The 14,443-nt window shown below is 38.5% G+C and overlaps 1 pseudogene; it reads left to right on the top strand.

Annotated features, from left to right (window-relative positions):
* Window positions 1–4,687: 4,687 nt before the first annotated feature.
* Window positions 4,688–12,726, top strand: LOC141489437 (tRNA-dihydrouridine(20a/20b) synthase [NAD(P)+]-like pseudogene; annotated as a pseudogene).
* Window positions 12,727–14,443: the final 1,717 nt, after the last annotated feature.

Genomic DNA, 14,443 nt, shown 5'->3' with positions numbered 1-14,443 from the left:
CTGGGCAAGTCACTTAACCTCTGTTTTCTGTAGTCGTTTGCAGGAGGAAATATCAAACCACGCCAATATCTTTGCCAAGAAAACTCTTGGGGTCATGAGGGTTCAGACTTGACTAAACAACAATAAACTCTTAGAAAAATCTCCCTTATGTCAGGTCTCAATTTATTTCTTTGAAATGTCCCAGTCATTTGTCTAATTTACACTTTCTGGGACTAGGCAGAACCAGTTTAGTTCATCTTTCCTAGTGACAACTCTTTAAGGATTTAAATCCAGTCCCACCAAATCTTCTTGTCATCTGAAAGGGAACATGATCCTTCACAAGTGGTCTGCTCAGGGCAGAATATATAGGATGATCACTAATTTATTCCTAGAACCCAAGCCTCTCTTAATGAATCTTCAGTTGCGGTTGATATCTTGATGGCCACATTACTCTGTTAATTCATATTGAGTTTGCAGTCCACTAGAACTCTTTTGAAGCCATCCCTTCCTCCTCAAATTTATACTGCTGATGTTTTTTTTCAACCCAAGTATAAACTTATTGTTTCCCCCTGTTAAATGTAATGTAATTCACTTTGACCCTGTGCTGGAACCAAGAAAGATCTTTTTTGAACCTATCATCTCTTAACTCCCTGTCCCAGTTTGGAGTATCTGCCACTTTGATAAGATCATCATTCTCTTTCCTTTTGTTTGTTATGGCCAGGACTCCATCACTGCAGCAGACTGATGTTCTCCTTCATCACAGGGTCATCTCTTGAACAAGGGAAACCAAATTCCATCCATCTTGCTCATCTTATTGGTTTTGGTCAAATGGGCAAAATGTAATGATGATCATAATAATCCCTTCCAGAGGCATTATGAAATTCATAATAGAAACAACCCAAAAACTTCACTTTGGTGCAGTGCAAACTATCATCACAGACATGACTCACTGCTTAGATTCTCTGGGACACTTGTCAGTTTGCAGAGGCAAGTGTTGACATGAGGACAAAGACGGGGATGACAAGGAAACCTCCCTGAATGTCTATGGAAAGATTGGTTACAGACTCACTCCACTGAATTCCAATTGTGATTTTAAATCCTCAAATGCTTTTTAGGACAGGTTGGGAGATATGTTTGCAAGTCCCCAAAGGCTAATAAGTCAGTAGGAATCATAGAGCCTCTGAGATAAGCCCTGGGTTTTCTTCTGGCTACTATAGATCTCTCTTCTTCAGATTATGGGGGCTTGTTGTTCTCTTGAAAGAGGAGAAAGAGGAGGAGGAGAAGAATAATAAGAATGAAGAGAACAAGAAGAACAAGAAGAAGAATGGAGAAAGAGAGAACCAACCACAAAATACAGCATCCATTCCTATTAAAAACACTAGAGAGTGTAGGAATAAATGGACTGTTGCTTAAAATAATTAGCAGTATCTATCTGAAACCATCAACAAGCATTATATTCAATGGGGAGAGGCTACAGGCATTCCCAATAAGATCAGGGGTGAAACAAGGGTGCCCATTATCACCACTACTATTCATTATTGTATTAGAAATGTTAGCATCAGCAATTGGAGAAGAAAAAGAAATTGAAGCAATTAGAATTGGGAAGGAAGAGACAAAGCTCTCACTCTTTGCAGATGACATGATGGTCTACCTAGAGAATCCCAAGAAATCATCCAAAAAACTACTGGAAACAATTAGCATTTTTAGCAAAGTTGCAGGTTATAAAATAAACTGTCATAAACCCTCAACTTTTCTATATATATCTAGCAAGATACAGCAGGAAGAGCTAGAAAGAGGAAATCCCATTCAAAGTAACCTCAGACAATATAAAATACTTGGGAGTTTATTTGCCAAGACAGACTCAGAATCTTTTTGAAAACAATTATAAAACACTTCTCCCACAAATTAAATCAGATTTAAATAACTGGGCAAATATCAACTGCTCATGGATAGGTAGAGTTAATATAATAAAAATGACAATTCTACCAAAACTAAACTGTTTAGTGCCCTACCAATCAAAATTCCAAAAAATTACTTTAATGAGTTAGAAAAAATTATAAGTAAATTCATATGGAGAAATAAAAAGTCAAGAATTGCAAGGAGCTTAATGAAAAAAAATGCAAAAGAAGGTGGCTTAGCCCTACCTGATCTAAAATTATATATAAAGCATCAGTCATCAAAATTGTTTGGTATTGTCTAAGAAATAGAGTGGTGGACCAGTGGAACAGACTAGGTGTAAAAGAAGGAGATGATTATAGTAATCTGCTGTTCAATAAACCCAAAGAGTCCAGCCATTGGGATAAAAACTCCCTCTTTGATAAAAACTGCTGGGATAATTGGAAGTTAGTATGGAAGAAACTTACATTAGACCAACACCTCACACCCTTTACCAAGATAAGATCCAAATGGTTACAGGACTTAGAAATAAAAAAAAAATACTATAAGCAAATTAGAAGATCAAGGACTAGTTTACCTGTCAGATCTATGGAAAGGGGAGCAGTTTATGACTAAGGAAGAGTTGGAGAACATCACCAAAAACCAATTAGATGATTTCGATTACATTAAATTAAAAAGCTTTTGCACAGATAAAACCACTGTAACCAAGATCAAAAGAAATGTAGTAAATTGGGAAACAATCTTTACAACTAATGATCCTGACAAAGGACTCATTTCTAAAATATACAGAGAACTGAGTCATATTTTTAAAACAAAAAGCCATTCCCCAATTGACAAATGGTCAAAGGATATACAAAGGCAATTTACAGATGAGGAGATCAAAGCAATCCATAGCCATATGAAAAATGCTCTAAATCATTAATTATTAGAGAAATGCAAATTAAAGCTTCTCTGAGGTACCACCTCACACCTCTCAGATTGACCAATATGACCAGAAATGATAATGATCATTGTTGGAAGGGATGTGGGAAATCTGGGACACTATTACACTGTTGGTGGAGCTGTGAACTCATCCAACCTTTCTGGAGAGCTATTTGGAACTATGCCCAAAGGGCAACAAAAATGTACATAACCTTTGACCCAGCAATACCACTACTGGGTCTATATCCTGAAGAGATGAAGAAAAAGGGTAAAAACATTACTTGTACAAACATATTTATAGCAGCCCTGTTTGTGGTGGCAAAGAATTGGAAATCCAGTAAATGTCCTTCAATTGGGGAATGGCTTAGCAAACTGTGGTATATGTATGTCATGGAATACTATTGTTCCTATTAGAAAGCAGGAGGGATGGGATTTCAGGGAAGCCTGGAGGGATTTGCATGAACTGATGCTGAGGTGAGATGAGCAGAATCAGAAAAACACTGTACACCCTAACAGCAACATGGGGGTGATGATCAACCTTGAAGGACTTGCTCATTCCATCAGTGCAACAATCTGGAGCAATCTTGGGCTTTCTGCAAAGGAGAGTGCCATCTGTATCCAGATAAGGAGCTGTGGAGTTTGAACAAAGTGCAAGGACTATTCCCTTTAACGGAGAAAAAACAGATATCTTATTGTCTGATCTTGTTACCTCTTAGACTTCTCGTCTCTTCTTTAAGGATATGATTTCTCTCTCATCACACCCAATTTGGATCAAGGTACAACATGGAAACAAAGTAAAGACTGATAGATTGCTTTCCGTGGGGGGGGGGGAGTAAGATTGGGGGGAAAATTGTAAAACTCAAATAATATCTTTAATAAAAATTAATTTTAAAAAAAGAGAGAGAACAACCTATTTTCTTTGGATCTTATGCTGAATTTAATTGAAAATTCTTTAAAAAAAAGAATCTTTTTTCTCTTGGGAGAACTAGGATTTTCTACCTTCAGTTCATTTTTTTAAAAGGCCACAAAAAAACAAAATAAATAGCAAAAAAGACCACAAGGCAAAATTGTGAGAAAGTTTTTCAGTGATCTGACTAGATGTTACTCTGTCCAGCCTGAGGATGAACTTTTCTTTAGGTCTCCTGGGCTGGTCAGTACTAATTCTTCTTTTTTTTGCAAAGCAAGTGAGGTTAAGTGGCTTGCCCAAGGCCACACAGCTAGGTAATTATGAAGTGTCTGAGACCAGATTTGAAGCCAGGTACTCCTGACTCCAGGGCCTGTGCTTTATCCATTGCACCACCTAGCCGCCTCAAGTACTAATTCTTTATAGCAATCCACCTTTCTTCCCATGACTCTCTTTTCTGCTTAAAATAAAAAAACAAACAAGCAAACAAACAAATAAATAAAAGAACTTTTGCCTGTACTGAGTAGGTTAGGAGTCCCCATCCACCTCAGTTATCCCATTCCCCCCCCCCCCCCCCCAAGACACATTTCCAGGAAAGACAAACAAGAATTGAAAGAAGAGAAGGAGTCTAATAAAATTCTTTATACCCATTACTGGATGCCACCTACCCCCATTTATGGTCATCCTGATTCCTTTGGATACATGAGTCTTAATTATTTTTGCTGCATGAAAGTTCCTTGCCACCATAACTATCTTCTTGTAGTTATGTGACCATGGAGATCCTGCTCAAAGACAAGGTTTTGTCTCCATTTTTAGCACTGACTCTACTTGCTATTGAAGCAGCATAAAGGACTTGCTCAACTTGATGCAAGAGAAGGAACCAAGAACCTGGAATCAGTAGATATGAGTTCACATCTGTTCCCTATGGGTCTTGGTGCCCACCAAGTGTCCAGAACCTGCTGTGGGTCACAGGGTCCCTCCTGCAGAATGGAGGAATCATTTAGCCAACTGATGAGGATCCTCTCTGAGCTCCTATGTGGTTACCCAGAAGGGGGTGGCTCCAGAGTGTTTTCCTATGACTGGTATGAAGTTAACAGTTTCAAAGCCCTCCTAGGCAGAGATCCTCCAGGAAAAAAACCTTGTCTATTCTTATGATAAGAGAACAAGTAAGTTTTCTTTCAAGTCCCTGAGTCATTCCTCATTTACTCTATTGATTAGAAACTCCTAGGTTGTGGTTGGGAATCCTGTTTTGGCTTTAATACATTGACTTCCTTGAGTGATTTGGGGCACATGGCTTCACCTTTGTGGAGGCAGGTGGGGAAGGGAAAGAGAGACCTCTATTTTCCACTGATGAGAGGATATCAATTTGAAGCAAGACTTGACTGGAAAACAGAAGAGACGTTGGCCCCTGATTGAATTGAACTAGAGTTAAATTCTAGAGAAAAATGAAAGGAAAGGTAAATTGGGAGGCAGACCAGAATTTCAAACAAAGCTTAGACTAAAAGGATTCTTGGGGGTCAGACTTTATGAGAAATACTGGGTTTATAAAGAAAGGTGAAAAATACTTTCCAATATCCTTGCCCTCAAGAAGCTTAATATGAATGGGGGAGACAACCTGACCCATACAAGATGCCCAGAAAATAGATGGAACCTCAGAAGTCAGCAGAGAACTGAATAAAAGTCAACGATGACTTAAACTGCCAGTATCCTTGAACTGCCCTTGCTTGTGTGGCTCTGTACCTCCTATTCTTTGGGGGATAATACCCTTGTCTCTTGGCCTAATCAATCTTTTTGATTCTTCTCTTCTAAAGTAAGAAATCTAGCAGAGCAAGTTCTGGCATTCATTTCCAGGGTCAAGGCCTTGATGGAGCTGTACTGGGACATCTGGTTATTGGGAATGATGAACTTCTTGTTATATGAACCTGGCCTGTTACTTAGCTTATTTCTCCAACCCTTCAGTTCTGAGTGACATGACCACGCTTGATGTTCAACTTTTGGGTAGAGTGGATATGGTTCCCTCCACCCCGTCTTCCTCTTTCTTGGCAGCATCTTTTTGTAATTCATTGATCCAGTACATGGAAGCAAATCCTATAACTAAAGTGGCCTGGAGGGCAGTAAAGCCCTTGCTGATGGGGAAAATCCTCTTTACTCCGGATTGCCCTGCTGTTCAACTAATATTAAAGTATGTAAGCCCTCTCTCTTCTCACCCCTCACTCTTTGCCTTGGGCCCCTCAAGAAGATCTGGATTTTCCTTCTTCTCTTTTACTTGCCCCTCACCCTTTCCCTGACTTCTTGGCATGTGCCACTCTGGTGCCCATGCTACACAGCCATACTAAACTCAGAAACTCCAGGACCAGACACCTGGCTCTAACCCTATAGGAAATGTGTGGCCATTTCCTCTGTTAGCTAGTTCATATGGCCAATTTTTCTATGTTGTGACTGTGTGAGGAGGCATCAGTATTGGCTGGAGAAGAGAGAAGGGAGGAACCAGCTCACTAACAAAATGAAACCAGATTTAATGGAGGCAGGGAGACAATAACACATAAATATCCCATGGACTAATGAGGATAACAAGAAACCATTAGTTTCTGCCAATCAGGGTTTCTGAGAAATGGTAGGCTGTTCTGGGAAATCTCAGCAGACCAAGAAATTTTCAGGTCAGTGGATAAAAGGAAAAATACTTCTGTGAAAGGTCTTTCCTAAACATTGGGACCACCCCAACAGGTATGTTAACTCCAGAAGCAGTTTCATATGCTCTCTTTTTTTTCCTCCTGCTCTACCCTTGCTCCTCTATCTGTCTCTGTTTCTCAGTTTCTTGACTTTTGAAGAAATGGATTGTGTTAGAAAGTTTCTCAAGGATTGGGAAGAAGTAAGACCTCATATCTGGAATTTCTTGAACAGTAACACCCAGATTACCATGATCTGAGTATGGGAAACTCTGTTGGGGTGGGCCTGGAAGGGGGAGCAGACAAGGGATTGAAATTGGGTCCATTTTATAGTTCACAAAAAAAAAGATTCATCAGATTTTGAAAGGAAGACAAAAATATAGTAAGTATGGCCCTCATCTCTCAATCTGGGCCCCTGTGATGCTATCTATGTCCAAAGATCATGGAGAGGAAGCTTGAGACAAAGACAAGATGCAAATCAAGTCAAGAAGCAATTTATGAGGGGCGGCTAGGTGGCGCAGTGGATAAAGCACCTGCCTTGGAGTCAGGAGTACCTGGGTTCAAATCCGGTCTCAGACACTTAATAATTCCCTAGCTGTGTGGCCTTGTGCAAGCCACTTAACCCCATTCGCCTTGCAAAACCCTTTAAAAAAAAAAAGAAGCATTTATGAAGCATCTGCTACTAAGTGCTGGGGATTCAAAGAAAGGCAAAAGAGAATCCCTGCTATCAACAAGCTCACAGTCTAATGAGGAAGATAACAAGGAATCAACTATAGACAGCCAAGATACAGAGAGGATAAATTGGAGATAATATCGGAGGAAAGCACTAATTTTAGGAGAACCAGGAAAGGCTTCTACAATGAAATGAGACTTGAAGGAAGCCAGGGGTTCCAGGAGACAGAGATAAGTAGAGAGAGAGAGCTCTGGGAATGAAACTTGAATTTGAAAGGCCTGTTTGAATCCTACCTCAGATACTTAGCAACTGTGTGACCTTGGGCAAGTCACTTAATATCTCTGGGTCTCAGCTTCCTCATTTTTTTTCCTTTTTTCAATTTACACATTACTAAAATAGTCTTGTTGTAAGAGTAAACATAATCTCCCTTCCCCCCACAAAAATAAAAAACATCATGAGAACTAAAGTGAAAGATAGAAAAATAATTCCAATACCATCAGCTCTGTCTCTGGGATGGATCACATTCTTTATCATAAGTCCATAAGGAAAGGAAAGGAGAGGTAGAATAGACTAAGATAATTTATTTAAGAGTCAAGAAATAGCTTTTGCAATGGTATGGAAGGGTTTCTGTTGCTGCTTGTGATTACCTCCATCCATTTCTCCTCACTCTCAATTATTATATTTTCTCTCTCCTTTCACTCTGTCCCTCTTCAAAAGTGTGCTGTGGGATAGCCAAGTGGCACAGTGTGTAGAGCACTGGCCCTGAGTCCAGGAGACCCTGCGCCTACATCCCACCCCAGAGACCCAGTAACCACCTAGCATCATGGTTCCAGACAGGCCATCCAATCCCACCACCTTGCACAAAGTAAAAAAAGAAAATGTGTTCTGACAATCCTCTCCCATGATCTACCCTCTCCTCTATCCCCTACCTCCCCACTCCCTTCCCTCTATCCCCTTCCTCTCCTCCTCCTAGATTTCTATGCCCTATTAAGTATATAGATAGATAGATAGATATTGTTTCCTTTCTAAGCTGTTTCTGATGAGAATGAAGGCTCCCTCAATCCCTCTCACCTTCCCCCTTCCATACCATTGCAAAAGCTATTTCTTGACTCTTAAATAAATTATCTTAGTCTATTCTACCTCTCCTTTCCCTTTTTCCTAGTATATTTCCTTTTCACCCATTGACTTCATTTTAAAAATATATTATGCCTCCCTCCTATGCCTTGTCTATATAAGCTCTTTCTAATTGCTCTATTAAATGAGAAGCTTCATTTGAGTATTATCAGTATCATCTTCCCATGCAGGAATACACACAGTTCAACATCATTAAATCCCTCATAATTTTCCCTCTTATCCACCCTCTCTATGCTTTACCTGTCCTGTACTTGAAGATCAAACTTTCTGTTCAGCTCTGGCCATTTCAACAGGAACATTTGAAATTCCCCTGTTTCATTGAAAATCCATCTTCTCCCCGCCCCCCCCGGAAGAGGATGTTCACTTTTTCTGGGTAGTTGATTCTTGGTTGCATTCCCAAGCTCTTTTGGCTTCCAGAATATTCCAAGCCCTATGAATCCTTATTGTGGATGTTCCTAATCCTGTGTGATTCTGACTGCATCTCTACAATATTTGAATTGTTTTGTTATGGCTGCTTGTAATATTTTCTCTTTGATTTGGGATTTCTGGAACTTGGCTATAATATTCCTGGAGGTTCTCTTTTTTTTGGATCTTTTTCAGTAGGAGATCAGTGGATTCTCTCAATTTCTATTTTGCTCTCTGCTTCTAGGATATCAAGACTATTTTCTTGTAAAATTCTTTAAAAATGAAGTCAAGGCTCTTTTCCTGACCATGACTTTCAGGTAGACCAATAATTTTTAAATTGTCTCTTCTGGTTCTGTTTTCCAGACCTTTTGTTTTTTTCAGTGAGATATTTCATGGATTCTTCTAGTTTTCATTCTTTTGATAGTTTTATTGTGTCTTTATTTCTTGCAAAGTCATCAGACTTTTTTTTTCTTCAGGTTTTTGCAAGGCAAACGGGGTTAAGTGGCTTGCCCAAGGCCACACAGCTAGGTAATTATTAAATGTCTGAGACTGGATTTGAACCCAGGTACTCCTGACTCCAGGGCTGGTGCTTTATCCACTACTCCACCTAGCTGCCCCCACCAAAGTCATCAGAATGGAGCTTCCTTTACTACATTTGAAGGATTTGTTTTCTTTAGAGAGTTTTCTTAATCTCCTTTTACATCTCGCCAGTTCAACTATTTAAGGTATTTTGTTCCTCATTAACTTTTTGAATTGTTTTTTTTCCATTTGACCTAACCTAGTTTTTATTATATTTTCTTTAGCATATTTTTTTTTGGATTTCCTTGACTAAGCTGTTGATTTGGTTTTCGTGTTTTTCCTGCATCTCCTTCATTTCTCTTCCCAATTTTTCCTCTACCTCCTTTACTTGATTTTCAAAATCTTTTTTGAGCTCTGAAATAGCCTGAGACCAACTTCTGTATTTCTTGGTGGATTTAGATGAGAAGCTGGGACTTTCTCATCTTCTGATGGTCCTTCAGGGACCAAAGTAATTGTCTATGGTCAGGTTCCTTTTTTTTTTCCTGTTTACTCATTTCCCCAGACTGTGCCCAGGTTTGGGGGTGCTTCCCAAATTTTGAGTATTATTGGGACACCCTAGCAAGGACCTTGGTTCCTTCAAGATCTTATGAGAGTGGTAGTTTGCCTCACTGACTGCTCTCTTGCCTGTTCTGTGGTCTGTGGATGGCCACAAGCACATACCTCTGCCCTGGGGCTGTGAGGAGGGTCCCTGCTCTATGGCAGTATGGTTGGTCCCAGACTGTGACCAGGGTCTGAATATAGACAAAGCACAAGAGTTCTGTCCCAGGGTCAGAGGAGAGGCCTCTACAGTCTCCCCCCACTCCCTTACCTCCCCTGGCCTGAGCACTCTGAAAGCAGTGTATAGTGGCACTGCCAAGTGGCTCCCTGCTTGGGGGTTCCACAGACTTACTTCTGTTTTCTGGGAGCTGGGCTGCATTGAGGAGGGCCACACTGGCCTAGACTTCATGCTCGCTCTGGCAGAGGTTTCCCTATAGATCTTCTAAGTTGTGCTTGGTGCTCTCTGGGTTGCAGATCAGGCAACTGCTTCTGCTGCTGCTGGGAGTCAGTACTACCTGGGACCCAGGTGCCCAGGCACCCAGCGGGATGTGCCCAGAATGGAGCTCCTTCACTCTGGTTGGCTATGCTGCTTCCCCCTCCAACCCTGTGGAATAGAACCTTCCCATGATCTTCCAGGTTACCTTGAGCAGGAGAATTGCCTCACTGGATCTTTCTGTGAGACCTCTTGAAAATTTACTTAGAGTAATAATTTTAAAGTTTTGTGAATATTTTGGAGAGAGCTTCTAGGAAAGGTTGTTCTCATCCCACCATCTTAACTGTACTCAATTTCCTCATTTATGAAATGAGGGATTGGTTTCCAAAGTCCTGACTCTAAATCTGTGGTCTTATATTTATGAAACTTTTAAAAATCACTGAAGTAATTGACTAATCTGTTTGATAACATCCAAACTACCAGCATTTAGGATAAAAACTCACTATTTGACAAAAACTGCTGAGAAAATTGCAAAATAGACAAAAAGTCGGTAAAGTCCAATATCTCATACCTATATCAAGATAAGGTCGATTTAGGCATAAAAAGTGGTACCATAAGCAAATTAGAAGAGTACAGAATAGTTTACCTGTCAGTTCTATGCAGAAAGGAAGAATTTGTTATCAAAGGAGAGATAGAAAATACTATGAAATGCAAATTATAGACATTTAAAAGGTTTACACAAACAAAAACAATGTGATCAAGATTAAAAGGAAAGCAGTAATCTGGGAAACAATTTTTACAGCCCGTGTTTCTAATAAAGTCCTCATTTCTCAACTATATAGGGAACTGAGTCAAATATTTAAGAATACAAGCCATTCTTCAATTGATAAATGGTCAAGTGATATGAACAGGCAGTTTTTGAATGAAGAAATTAAAACTATAGTTATTTGAAAATGTTCTAAATCACTTTTGATTAGAGAAATGCAAATTAAAACAACTCACACCTATCAGACTGGCTAATATACCAGAAAAGAAAAATGATAAATATTTAAGAAGATGTGGAAAAAACTGGAATATTAATGTGAACTCACCCAACCATTCTGAGAGTAGTTTGTTTTATTATTATTTTTTTAAATGTTTTTCAAGGCAAATGGGGTTAAGTGGCTTGCCCAAGGCCACACAGCTAGGTAATTATTAAGTGGCTGAGGCCAGATTTGAACTCAGGTATTCCTGACTCCAGGGAAGGTGCTCTATCCACTGTGCCACTTAGCTACCCCTGGAGAGTAGTTTGGAACTTTACTGAAAGCGCTACAAAACTGCATAACTTTTGATCCAGCAATACCATTGCTAAGAGTTTTCCCAAGGAGATCATAAAAAATGGAAAGGGATCCACATGTATACAAATATTTTTAGAAGCTCTTTTTAGGGTAGTAAAGAATTGGAAATTGAGGGGATCCCTTCACTTGGGGAATGGCTGAACATGTTGTAGTATATGAATATAATGGAATACTATTATTCTATAAGAAATGAGTTTTCAGGGCTACAGAGAGAGAGAGAGAGAGAGAGAGAGAGAGAGAGAGAGAGAGAGAGAGAGAACTAGTGGTGTCCCAAGGAATTAAAAAAAATAACTGTATTCAGGAGTTGTGATTACACAGAAATTACACAATATCAAGAAAGAACAAAAGATTCAATGGAAATGTTTCATTCTGGGCACCTGGTAAAAACTTTGATATTCAAAAATGACTTTCAGAACTCTAGTGAGTGAAATACAACTATATACTGTTGCTGATTTTGTCTGATCTATAAAAGCCAGAGATAGTGAATTCACCATTAACAAAGGCAATTTTCAGCTGATTGTTCATTTTGCTGCTAAGATGCACACCTTTTATCTGATGCTGTCTGTCCTTATGTGAAAAGAATAGACATTAACTATGGTTACCCTTAGAGGTAAAGCTCAAAGAAGTTGGAAGAATTTACTGAAAAGATAGGAAAATCTACATGAATATGATGGGTTATGACAGAAGGATACAGAGCATGTTTAATAAATAAACCTGAACTTGTTCAAGATATGGTTAAACAATTAAGAAGTCAAGTGGGAAACCCAAAGTTTTCTGTGTCCATTAAAACAAGGATCCCTCATGATCTTATAAGAACTGTTGATTTTTGTCAAAAAGCTGAAGTTTACAGGGATTTCCTGGATTACTGTTCACGGGAGAGGTATTGAAGAAAGACACTAAGCAGTACACTATGATGCAATTAAAATAATTAAAGAATATTTATCTATACCTATAATTGCTAATGGAGACATTAAAAGCTTAAAGGAAGCAGGCAATGTTCAGGAAATAATTGGGACAAATGGTATAATGGTTGCAAGTGGACTTTTAGCAATTCCTGCCTTGTTTATAGGCTATAAAGAAACCCCACCCCTGAAGTGTATCTGAGACTGGGTTGACATTGCTTTTGAGTGTGGCACACCTTTTATGTGTTTTCATCATCATTTAATATACATGATGTAAAGAATAACATCAAAGCAAGAAAAAAAGTATTTAATGCTCTATCAAGTACAACTGCAGTTTTAGATTAACTTACAGACCATTAGGCATGTGAAATTGTGTCAAATATAGATTGTATTTTTATATTTTTTTTATTAAAGCTTGGTTTCTTTAATTCTTATAGCACACATAAAAAACTCACTAGTAATGTTTTATCTGTTTTTTTCCTGATGGGATCATATCTTTAATAATTTTATAAGAAACATTTTATTTTAAAATAAATTATTCATGATTTGAATATGGCCCCTATATGTGGGAATGAATTCCTACAAACATGTTTTTAAGTAAAATAATTATAGAGAAGAACTAGTGCCAAAATCCTTATCAGTGGAGAACTAGGGGAGCAGCTAGGTGGCACAGTATATATAGAGAACTGGCCCTGGAGACAGGTGGACCTGAGTTCAAATCTGACTTCAGACACTTAACAATTACCTAGCTATGTAACCTTGGGCAATTCACTTAACCTCATTGCATTGCAAAAAGAAAACAAAAAAAAATAAATAAAATAAGTGGAAATCTAAAAATTTGTATAGAATTGCTCCCATGAATGACAAGAATTTCATTTGAAAATACCAAATTGATAGTGTTGAATTAAATTCCTCATTTATTGAAACATAATTTAAAATAAATACCATTAAAATAAGTAAATTTAATCATATTTAGTGGTTTCTAACATTTATATCCAACATGAAGAGACCCCAGGTCACTCTAGGTGTAGAGGTTCTGCCTAAGTGTAGTCCAGGCAAACTGAACTCTGTAGAATTAACAAACAGGCCCTGGGGGCAGTTGGGTTAGGGGGCAGTTTTAGCCTTAAAAACTTTCATCTCAAAGACAGTTTTGGGGTTCTGATATCTGCAGAAGATTGACCTTCCCCTATCAAGGAACATCAGGCTGAGTTGACCAGATGTAACTGGGGTTGTAGCTGCAGGGAGGAGAAGATAACACACACCTCATGAGTGCAGAAACAGAGCAGTCGAGCTGACTGTGGGTACTTACAGAGAGGACAGTTATAATTTTCAGTCACTGGAGGGACCACACAGGGAGCAAGATCATTTGTCGGAGAGCATGGCTGAGGACCCTAGCAGTGTTTTAGGAGTGGAGAGGACAGCCCAAGGTTGGGCCCCAGCATAGATTTCAGAAAATAATAGCAATAAAGGACTTGACACTTGGTGCATCATTCCCCATACCCCAGGACTAGAACTTGATTGTACTAATAGTTGCTAAAAACAAAATAAAAATAAAAATGAATAAGCAAAGAAGAATCAGATAACTACTATGGAGATAGAGAACTATGTTTATACTCAAAATAAGAAAGGAATTAAAAAAAATCATTCCTCAAAAAACATACCATACACATCCAGAGAAAGAATTATAGAATCTGAATGCAGACCAAAGCATACTATTTTCACTTTTTAAAATTTGTTTTATGTTTTTATTCCATCTCATAGTTTTTTTCCTTTTGTTCTGATTCTTTTTTCACAACATGATTAATATGGAAATATGTTTAACATAGTTGTACTTGCATGACCTATATCAGATTACTCACTGTCAAGGGAAGGGGGGTGGAAAGGGAAGGAAGAAGAAAAATGTGGAACTCAAAATCTTACAAAAAAATTAATGTTGAAAACTATCTTTACGTATCATTGGGAAAAAAAAAGAAAAAAGAAAACAAGTTATTCCTTTTTCAGTGAGAAACATCAAATAGTTCCAAGCACAAAAAGATCTGTTGGAAGGACTTTAAAAGGATTTTTAAAATCAAATAAG

Source organism: Macrotis lagotis, chromosome 5 (genome assembly GCF_037893015.1).
Source record: "Macrotis lagotis isolate mMagLag1 chromosome 5, bilby.v1.9.chrom.fasta, whole genome shotgun sequence".
Taxonomy (NCBI): Eukaryota; Metazoa; Chordata; class Mammalia; order Peramelemorphia; family Peramelidae; genus Macrotis; species Macrotis lagotis.
The sequence above is the reverse complement of the archived record's forward strand: the minus strand, read 5'-3'. Positions and strand labels throughout refer to the sequence as shown.